Source organism: Sturnira hondurensis, unplaced genomic scaffold (genome assembly GCF_014824575.4).
Source record: "Sturnira hondurensis isolate 20B ecotype Veracruz unplaced genomic scaffold, ASM1482457v3 Scaffold0008761, whole genome shotgun sequence".
Classification (NCBI taxonomy): Eukaryota; Metazoa; Chordata; class Mammalia; order Chiroptera; family Phyllostomidae; genus Sturnira; species Sturnira hondurensis.
This window is the reverse complement of record NW_028081392.1, coordinates 3,406,850-3,418,248: the sequence shown is the minus strand read 5'-3', so window position 1 is coordinate 3,418,248 and position 11,399 is coordinate 3,406,850.

The window sequence follows — 11,399 nt, the reverse complement described above, 5'->3', positions numbered from 1 at the left end:
TTTCCCTTCATTTCAATTAGTTTAGCCTTCATTTGTTCCTCTAATTTGTGACTAGAATCAACCAGTTCTTTGAGCATCCTGATCACCAGTATTTTGAACTGTGCATCTGAAAATTTGGCTATCTCTTGGTCGCTTAGACTAAGGGGGAACGGGGAGTTGGCTCTGGGGCTTTGAGCTGTTCTTGGGCCACAATGTTTTGGTCTGTTTGCACCTGTTATGTATGAGGGGTGGAGCCTTAGGTGTTCACCAGGGCAAGGCAACCCAGTTGCTAGGTTGTGATGCTGTATGTGGGGGCGGGGTCAGAGAGGGGCAATGGCGTTTGTCCTGCTCTCTCTCAGATTTCTGTCCCCTCTGCTGCTTCCCACAAGTAAATTGGGTCCTTCTGGTGCTACTTCCCAGGTGTGTGGGCTTGTGTACTCTCCAGGACCCTGTGGGTCTCTCCAACAAACTCTCCTGGCACCTCGACCCTGAAAGTCTTTTTATTGGTGCTTTCAGGCTCTAATTCCTGTTGCTGGGGCCCTAGCCTAAGCAGTCTGTCTTACTGTTCGCTCCTTCACTTGGTTTATCTGCACGTGAATGTGTGACCACGGTCAGCCAGCCATCCTGTGCCCTCACTAGGTCTACCCGTTGCCACCCCATGCCTGGGATCTGCCAACCGCTGCTTGCGCTCCTGGGTCAGTCAGGCCGATCTTTCCCGACCGACCCTGCTCCGCCATTGACTCCGCCCCTCCTCCGGGTCTGGCTGAATGGTTCATTGTTGTTGGACTTCCATACAGTTCAATTTTCTGTGTTTTGCTTTGTTTTTGTTACTAAAACTTTGTTGTCTTTAAAATTGGTTGTGCGAGGAGGCACAGTGTTTCCACCTACGCCTCTATCTTGGCCAAAAGTTCCAGTAAAATCTTTAAAATAACAATAGTAATAATAATAATAAATGACACCCAAGAATACCCCCATCCTAATTCCTGGAATCAATGAGTTTGCTAAGCTTCCACTGCAAAAGGGATTTTGCTGATGTGATTACATTAAGGATCTTGAAAGGAGAAATTAACCTAGGTTATTTGGGTGGGGCCAATATAATCACAATGTTTAAGAGGATTCTTAAAAGAGGGAAATAGAAGAGTCAGAGTGAGAGAAGATGTAATGACAAAAGCAAAGGTCAGAGGGATATGGAATCATGAGCCTAAAGAATGTGGTAGATTCTTGAACATGGAAAATGCAAGGAAATGGCAGCTCCCCTAGAGTGTCTAGAAGGAATGCAGCCCTGCTAATCCATTTTGGACTTCCAGAATTGCAAAATAATATATTTGTATTATTTTAAGTCACTAAGTTCATGGTAATTTGTTGTAGCAGTAGTAGGAGACTAATACACTAACCCTCTTCCCACACCAAGTTCGGTACCAGTTGAGCTAACCTACTCCCTCTCCCATCTGGAGCCCCTCCCACCTTTCTATCTTCTCTCGACTTCCAACTTGACATTTCTGACTAGCCTCCCACACAGGTTCCCACCAATTATTTCCTTGGCGCTTCTTCACTTTCTCCTGTTTCTTGACCTTTCCCAGATCTGCATCATCCTTTAACCAGATGCACACATTAAAATAACTTGGGTAGGAGTGAGTGATTTTATTTATAAAAAATATTGAAGCCCCAGCCCAGACCAATTAAATAAGACTCTATAGACATAAATCAACAGAAGATGGTGGCGTAGGCAGACATAGCTCACCTCTTCATACAACCATGTCACAATTACAACTAAAATATAAAACAACCATAACTTAGAACCATCATTGAGTTGAATGAAAGTTTGACAACTACAGAATTAAAGAAACCACATCCATTCAGAGTGGTAGGAGGGGTGCAGATGGGGAGCCTGCTGGTCCCTCACCCACATGTAGTGAATGAAACTTTGGGAGGGATATCTCAGGAGTGATGAGTCTAAGTCCCACAAAGGCCCCTGAACCCAGGGCTCCAGTGTCAAGAAGATAAGCCCCCACACATCTGGTTGCAAACACCAGCAGGGATATAGTCAGTGGAAGAAACTTCTGGACCCTAAGCAATACTTCTTAAAGAACCCACACATGGACTCATCTACTCAGACTCACTCTTTCTGAGCTCCAGCACCAGGGTAGCAGCTTGAAAGTCACCACTGGTACACAGAAAAACTGAAGTGTCTGGCATCAAGGCAAGCAGAGGTTATTGTCTCTTTTTTAAACTCTTCCCCAACAGAGCCGGTAGGCTGGTACCGTACCTGAAACTCCATCAGCCTGGTTAACATTATTTGACCTACTTTGGAGATCCCCAGAAACTCTGCCACACTCAACTTATGGACCCAATCAAACTTCTTTTCCATGTGAGTGGCTGATCTTGGCTCATGCTGAACAAATTCCTAAATCCTATCAAACAAGTAACAGCTGGCTTCAGTGAGCACCTGGCCTGGCCATTGCAGCAGCCAGCTTAGATTCATAGGTTGGCTTTGCTTGGAAATCTCCAAGCCCACCACAAGTAGTGTAAGAGGGTGCAGCCAGGGGGGCTCCAAAAGAAGGATTTGTAGTGGGGTCCAGAACTCAGGGTGTCCAGGAAATATTAAAAATATGGGATGTCCTCATCCCCATAAGTCTGAACTGGGAGATGGGACACATGGAGCAGGGCCACTGAAAGTTTTTTTGAATGGCAATTGTTTTGCAGATAACCTCTAGAACAGTCATTTAACATACCTATAACCTTTAATTGGTTTCATAGATATGTTAAATAGCTGTGGTCATGCTTTGAGCCAGGGAAATGGGAGTGACTTCCACCTGGGATGTAACTGGGAGGTAACTGCCCCTGGTTACAGAACCTGCATAAAAGGTTGGAGATGATTGGCTCCATACCACAGGGCCACACCTGCTTGAACTTATTACGGCAGCCCAGAAAAGCTGGGAAAAAAATGGGAATGGTGGCAAGTATAGCTGATTGTGGGAGGAGCTGGAAACGGGACTACAGAGGAAGATGGATTTAAACCCAGGTGCAGCAGCCATGGTGAAAAGAACCACACAGCTTTGGGTCTCCCTTTGCCATGCAGCTTAGGAAGCCGGAAAGCAAGATGTAGCAGCGATGCAGCGCTCTGTCTCTTAGCAGTTTGGAAGAATTCAGGAGAGATGCTGTGGGAAGAAAAGGGGTGAAAGGACTCTTATTGGTGGGCCGCGAGAAGGTGCCATGTGGTTTTTGGAATAGGAACTGGAGATCCCAGTGACACAGCTGAGAGTGCTGGAAACTGAGGGAGGCCTGCCAGCCAAGCACAGATTACTGAGAGGAACCAGGGGCTACCTGTGCCACGGACTTCTATTTCTTTTCCTGAGATATGGTACCCTAGACCAGGAAAAGAGGGGAAGAAAGGACTGTGTGTGTTTGTGGGTGTTATAAGGGACTTTGGGTTTTTAATGAAGACATTAAGTCACTACTCTTAAATCTGCATGACTTTTGAATAAATAATTCCTTTCCTTTTCACTAATCTCTGACATGAGGAGCTATAATTCCCTGGCAGCAGGCAAGGCAAACCTAGTACAGGGGGATGCCCAGAGTAGGGGTAGTCCATTTGGTAGCATTGTGCAAACCCTTTTCTGGTGGCCAGTCAAGGAAAATCATGGGAGACCACATGTGCAGTAGCTTTAAAGTAATACAACTACTTGTACATGCGTGATAAAATCCCACCAAAACTAGCAAGGAAGGATCCACCCTGTAAGAATAGAATCCAACTTCTGGCCAAGATGGAGTCATAGGTAGACACACTGTGCCTACTCACACAACCAAAATAAGGACAACAATTTAGAAACAAAATAACAACCAGAACTGACAAAAAATTGAATTGTATGAAAGTCTGTACAACCAAGGAGTTAAAATAGACACATTCATTCAGATGGGTAGGAGGGGCAAGTTGGGCACCGGGGCAGGGAGGGGTCACAGCACAAAAAGCGGTGGCACCAGGTGCACAAGGCACCCCGGACGCTCAAGACCACAGCGGGCAGACCCTGGATGTGCAGGTGGCAACTGGCAGACCCAGCAAGGTGGTGACTGTGAAGCGAGGCACTGCGTGCAAGGCAGCTGGATGACCAGGTGGTCCCAAATTTTCATGCAGATAAACCAGGCAAAACTGGGAAGTGAGACAGGTCACACAACCCAGGGTCCCAGAGCCAGGAAATAAAGCCTCAAAACACAGATCAAAAACACTTGTGGGGGTTGAGTTGCCAGGAGAGACTCCCAGCCTCACAGGAGAGTTCCTTGGAGAGACCCACAGGGTCCTAGAACATACACAAGCCCACCCACATGGGAATCAGCACCAGAAAGGCCCAGTTTGCTTGGGGGAAGCAGCAGAAGGGACTGAAATCTGACAAAGAGCAGAGCAAACGCCATTGATTCCTCTTGGACCCCACCCCCACATACAGCATCACAACCCAGGGACTGGGTTTCCTGGCCCTGGTGAACACCTAAGACTCTACCCCTCATATGTAATGGACACAACAAGAGAAAAAAAAATGACCCAAACAGAAGAACAAATCAAAGCTCCACAGAAAATACAACTAAGTGACCAAAAGATAGCCAACCTATCAGATGCACAGTTCAAAATACTGGTGATCAGGATGCTCACAGAACTGGTTGATTTTAGTCACAAATTAGAGGAACAAATGAAGGCTAAACTAATTGAAATGAAGGGAAATGCACAAGAAACCAATAGTAATGGAAAGGAAACTGGGACTCAAATCAAGGGAGTGGACCATAAGGAAGAAACAACCAACAGAAAAGAATGAAGAAACAAGAACCCCCAAAAATGAGGAGAGGCTTAGGAACCTCCAGGACATCTTTATAAGTTCCAACATCTGAATTACAGGGATATCAGAAGGGGAAGAGGAAGAGTAACAAGTGGAAAACTTATTTGACCAAATAGTAAAGGAGAACTTCCCCAATGTGGCAAAAGAAATAGATTTCCAAGAAGTCCAGAAAGCTCAGAAAGTCCCAGAGAAGTTGGACCCAAGGAGGAACACACCAAGGCACATCATCATTACATTAGCCAAGATTAAAACGAAGGAGAGAATCCTAGAAGCAGCAAGAGATAAGGGGACAGTCACCTACAAAGGAGTTCCCATCAGACTGTCAGCTGATTTCTCAAAAGAGACCTTACAGGCAAGAAGGGGCTGGAAAGAAGTATTCCAAGTCATGAAATCCAAAGACCTACAGCCAAGATTGCTCTATCCAGCAAAGCTTTCACTTAGAATCGAAGGGCAGATAAAGTGCTTCTCAGGTAAGATCAAATTAAAGGAGTTATCATCACCAAGCCTTTATTTTATGAAATGTTAAAGGGACTTATTTAAGAGAAAGAAGATAAAAAACATGTATAGTAAAATGACAGAAACTCACAATTATTAATGACCACACCTAAAACAGAAACAAACTAAGCAAACAAATAGAACAAGAACAGAACCATAGAAATGGAGATCTCATGGAGGGTTAGCAACAGGGGAGTGGGAGGAGGAGAGAGTGGGGAAAGGTACAGCAAATAAGTAGCATAGATGGTAGGTAGAAAATAGACAGGGGGAGGACAAGAATAGTATGGGAAATGTAGAAGCAAAAGAACTTATGACACATGGACATGAACTAAGGCGGGGAATGTGGGTTGGAGAGGGTGTGCAGGGTGGGGAGGAATGAAGGGGGGAAGGAAATGGGACAACTGCAATAGCATAATCAATAAAATGTAGTAAAAAAAAAGAAGGGCTTTTGGTAAGCTCACTACTAGGCATCCTGGCATAATGTTAACAGCTCTCCAAGGCCAGGGACAGTGGCCAAATTCCAGTGGAGAATATAAATGATCTGAGCAATAGCTCTTAACTCCACATATACATCCAGCCCCACCAAGAGCCAGGAGCTGAAAGCTTCCCTGGTAGAGCCATTCAGCTTGTCATGGTGAAGGGGGTGCTGGCATAGTGAAGAATGAGAGAAAACCTGAGGTCCTGGCTGACTCCTGTCACCAAGCTAATTATATAAAAGCCAAACTGAAGCTATAGTGTCCTGCTTACCACCAGCAGTGACACCAGCTTATGCATATTGTCTGGAGAGAGAGCTGAACAGACTGCTTCCGTTTACCAGAGGCAGTGAAAAATTAAGGGCAATTTGCAGGCCACAGTAAAGGGAGTTAGAGGGATTGGGCTGGAAAACCCTCATCAGAGTTCTTAAAAATTTACTTCAACTCTGGCTGGTGTGGCTCAGCGGATTTAGTGCTGGCCTGCAAACCAAAATATTACTGGTTTGACTCCCAGTCAGGGTACGTGCCTGGGTGTGGGACTGGTCCCCAGTCGAGGGCACACTAGAGGCAGACGATTGATGTAGCTGTTGCACATTGATGTTTCTTTCCTTCTCTCTCTCCCTTCCTCCCCCTCTCTCTAAAAATAAATAAAATCTCTTTAAAAAATTTTATAAAGCACACAAAATCCACTTTATTTTCATACTCTGCTTGCAGAACTTGGTTATCTACTAAGTACATACGATCTGCTCAAACACCAGAAGTAATATTTCAGTTCTAGGAAGCCAGAAGCCATCCACCAGATCCAGTGTCTGCTGATCCCCTGTACATATCACAGGTCAATCCACTAATTTACCGACAGTACGTAAAAGGACCGGGAGGTTCTGGAGAGGTTCGTGGAGTCGAAACCACTGTCACAGGGCTGAATAGGCCTGGGGTGTTTAGGGAAGAAGCATGAACCTTCAAAGTTTTGTGTGACGTCATCCTCTGGTGATTATGGTGAGGGGGAAATTCTCCAATTCAGTGGACAGAGTCACTGAGGTTATCAGCAGGCCTGATTGTCCTGCAGATACTGATTCCGCCAGTAGCAACTCTGGCTTAGTCAACAACTTACTGAATATGGCTTTAGGAAAATCACTTATGTTGAAAACTCCTGTCTGAAGCCAGGAGGCCAAACCAAATGATACTCTCCTTCCACCTTCAGCTGGGTACCAGGTCTATCCTATCTCCACAAAATCTCCCTGATCTGCACCCTCCCCTTCTACCCCATTGCACTGCCCTGGTTCAGACACCCTTTAGCTGCTATCTGGCTAACTGTATTATTCTCTGAACTGGCATTCCTCACTCCTAGTCTCATCTAGGACCAAAAATCTTCTTTTAATCAATCTTTCACACTGCTGCCACATGCTCCAAACTTTTGAATGACTCCCTATCCCAATAAAGTCAGTCTAAAGTCCTTCATGCGGCAGGCCAGGTCCTCACAGCCTGTAGGTTCTAGTTCTCACCAATCCCATCAGCCAAATCACCTCTCCAGGCACCTCTAGTATCCCACCCACTAGAACAACCTGCAGTTCCTTGAGTGTCCCATGCGTCTTCCTTATTCTTTACCTTTGAACACGCTGTTTCTTCTGCTCAAAGTGTCATTTCTCCCTTCCGTATTTGCCCTTCAGGACTCTGCTCTTAGCCCTCCGTGGCCATCTTGCTTATCCTCCTCACAGTAATGGTCTCGCTGTACTCACTTACTTGCCTGCTCCTTCACCTGACCTTTGGCCCACTGAAGCTGAGACTGGCGCCTTCATCTCCACACAGCGCAGTGCGGGGCCCATGACCAACTCTCAATGAGTGTTTGTTACATGAATGAGTGAAGGATGAGTCAATGATCAATGAACATCCTGAGTGCTTTCCTAGCCCCCAAACTTCACCAGCTTGGACTGAGTGCCTTTCTTTTAGAAGTCATTTAAAAAATGCAAACCTTTTTGGACTGGTAGAGTATTAAAGTTAATAAGTTATTTTAGACCTTAACTAGGTGACCAGGCAGAACAAAGGCACTGAAAAAAATGCCCAAGGAAAAGAGGTATAAAGGCAAGGGTGGAGAGGGAGAGGGCACCAGAGACAAATTTCACCCACATTTTCTTTTGTGTATTTATTTTATATTTTATTAATAGACTTTTGAGAGAGAGAAACATTGATTTGTTTTTCTACTTATTAATACATTCATTGGTTGCTTCTTGTATGTGCCCTGAAAGGGATGGAACCAGCAACCTTGGCATGTCGGGATGACGCTCTAACCAACTGAGTACCCAGCCAGGGCCACCCACATTTTCTTTTTTAAATGCAAATAGTGTCTCATATGTACATGTAGTTTGCAAGGAACTTTTGCATACTTTACCTATGATGCCTCAATCTGGAATGGTAGGTTGAATGAGTGTTATTATTAACTACATTGTACATATAAGGTTTGGAGTTATTTGCAATACCGTGGGAAAAGGCTTGTGATAAAATAGCCCAAGGATAAGGACGAGATACAAAATTATGTAGAGTGTGAAGACAACTATGAAAAAAATAAGGAGATGGGGGAAAAGGCAGAAAACTGCATTTGAACAACAATCAAAATCAAAAGCATTTAAAAATAAAAAATAAAAATAAAATGCCAAAAAAGCAGATAGAGGAAACAAATAGAAACAAATACAGCAGAATACATTCAGTCAGTCAATATTAATGAAATGTTTGCCATATTCTATACATCATGTTAAGTGCTGAAGATACAGTAGTGATCAAAAACACGCTGTGTCTCACTGAGGTTACAACTTGGTGAGGAAAAGCTGTATTAATCAAGTAATGATGAAGCCAAGGTAAAACTGCAACAGTGACAAGCGCATCCAAGAGGTAATAGTCTCATACTATAATGAGACTCTAGGCAAAATAGCGAGATCCTAACATAGACAACCCAGAAAAGACTTCCTTGAAGAAATGATCTCTGAAGCAAGAGGGAGAACTTAACTAGTTAAAGAAAGTCCCAGGCAGAAGGAACATCATGCCCCAGGGCCCTGTGGGGACAGAGGGACTGACGGGTAAGAGAATAGCTGAGCGAGGCAAGACTGGGAGAGCTTGATGCCAAGTGGAGCTGGAGAGGAAGTAGGGGCCACATCCTGCCCGAGCTAGCCAGCCAGGAGCACAAGGGGTGGTTAAGCCCATCTGCATTATCACAAGATTTCTCACTTCAGGCAAAGAGAAAGGACTGGTGAGGCTGTGGGAAGGTGTGGAAGGAGAGATGGAGTCAGTGTGGGAGGGCAGTTGGGAAGCTATTGTGGTTGTCCAGGCAAGAGTCGACGGTGGTAGTGAAAATGGAGAGAAATGGATGACTTCAAGAGCCTAATTTGGCAAATTAGGCAAGAGCTATTTTCAGGATGTGGTGATGGCTCGGATGAGGGGGCAAAGGAGAGAAGTATCAGGGTGACTCCTAGATTTCTGGGTGTGAATGGAGGTGGTGCCAGCACCTGAGCGGAGTGATGAAAGAGGTCATCAGGCTGGGGGCCTGAAGACAGGGCCAGTGTGGGGCAGGCTGAGTTTCAGGCGCCTTACATGTGACACCCAAAAGGGGGGTTACAAATAGACAATGGAAAGTAAGAATCTGAAGTTTAGAGGAAAAGTCTGGCTAGAGATAAGAATTTGTAGGTCAACCATTTATTGGTGGTAACTTAAGCTTGGGTGTGAATGAGACTTCAGGAGGAAGTTCAGGGTGAGAGGAGGAGGACGTTGACCACAGAGCACAGAAAAGTCAGGAGGCTTCAGCTGGAAATAAATGGTCAAGATTTATTCCAGGGTCTTAGTGTATGCAAACCAAAAACACAACGAGGCAGTGCCCAGAGTGTTTTAAAAAAGAAAGAAAACCTGAGCATTCTTGCAGTAAAAAGTTCATTCTTCAGAACAATCAGTCCTGCATTCTTAGCTACTAAATCGGTCAAGGATGATAATGAATGTCAGGGGGTCTGGACATGTGGACACTGTTTCCTAAGTCCTTCCAATGGTAGCCAGAGGGTTATCTATAGGAGATAGCTGTAGATACAGATGTACTTATAGAGATAGAGATGAGAGAGAGAGAGATTTTCAGGCATAATTGCAGAGTTCAAAAGTTGTAAGTTCCCAGACTAGTTGAAGCAAGAGTAGAATAATTTCCTCAGGCCTCAGTCTACTTGATTTTAGTAATTTAGCAGTTTGACTATAGTGACTCCATATCGTTCTTTATTCTTTCCTCAGACTGTAGGATCAGACCTTCAGAAATTCAACATTGAGTCAAGTAGAGGAGTTAGAGATTACAAATAAGACCTAAGAAGCAAAAGGGTTAACAATGGCTGTGGAATTCTATGGAAGCATTCTACTTTTATAGTTACTTTTACAATTGAGTGGGAGTTTTTAGTTTAGGAAAAAAACCTTTTTATGACTCTTTGACATTAATGAACTCTCTAATTTTGAAAATAGTACCTGAGGCAAAAGGTGATATTGTAAATATTTAACTAGCAGGACACTGGAGTACCAACACTTTGATGGCAGCTGGCGGAGGGAGGGGTCTCAGAGGCCCCTGCCTGCCAGGCACTAATCTTAGGGTTGCTGGATCCTGAAGAAGAGAAGCTGGGTGGCAGGGGGCCACGCGCAGGGGATTTCGGGACAGCAGCTGTTTAGTGAGTGAGTAGTTCTGGTGGCTGCATCTGAATATCAGCCTTGCCTAAGGGTCCTCACCAGCTGGATCCCACCAGCAAGCTCCTCCCCCTACTCTCTGCCTGCTCATTGCCCCTCACCAAAACTCTCATCTACCACAGCAATTTAGTCATCGTTTCCTGTGAATGCCTTGCCTTCTCCCATCTTCATGACCTTCCCTAAAATGTCTAGAATGCCTTTCTTCTCCTTGTTTGGCCATTTCTTTGCATCTTTGAAGGCCAAGGTAAAATATCACATCCTCTGTAAAATCTTCCTTGACCTCCCAAGGCAGAATTAATTGCTTTCTCATCATTGTTCCATGCACTTTATATATACTTTTATTATAACATTTATCACATTGATTTATAGTCATGGTTGTGTCTCCTTCACAAAGTTGAAAGCTCCTTGAGAACTAGAACAATGTCCCATTTATTTTCATATCCCCAGCATCTAAAAGAGTACCAGTATCCTGGTATTTAAATTTTCTTTTAGGGGTTGTTGAATAAATCTCAAAGGGACTGCAAGGTCAGAAGGGGCCTATCTTTTCTCCCAATTTGCTACTTGAAACTCAACAACGGTACTGATACATGCTACGCCATGGAGGAAACTAAAAAACACTGTGGGAAGTAAAAGAAGTCAGTCATAGAAGACCACATGGTATATGAGTCTATATATATGAGATGTCCAGAATAGGCAAACCCATAGAGACAAAAAGTAGTGGTGTTACCGAGCAGAGGTCCAAGGGGGGCGGGGCAATATTTGGTCCACCCAGGGATGCCAAAAAAAAAAACCTGTTAAAGAACAGATACACCAGAGCCCTGGACTCCAGGGGATGGTATACTAATACTGTCCAGACCCCTCTACTGGGCCTGATCATCCGATCATCCGTCGTCAATTGGAAAGACATCTGTCAATGCCAGAGATTTGTGAAAAGGAA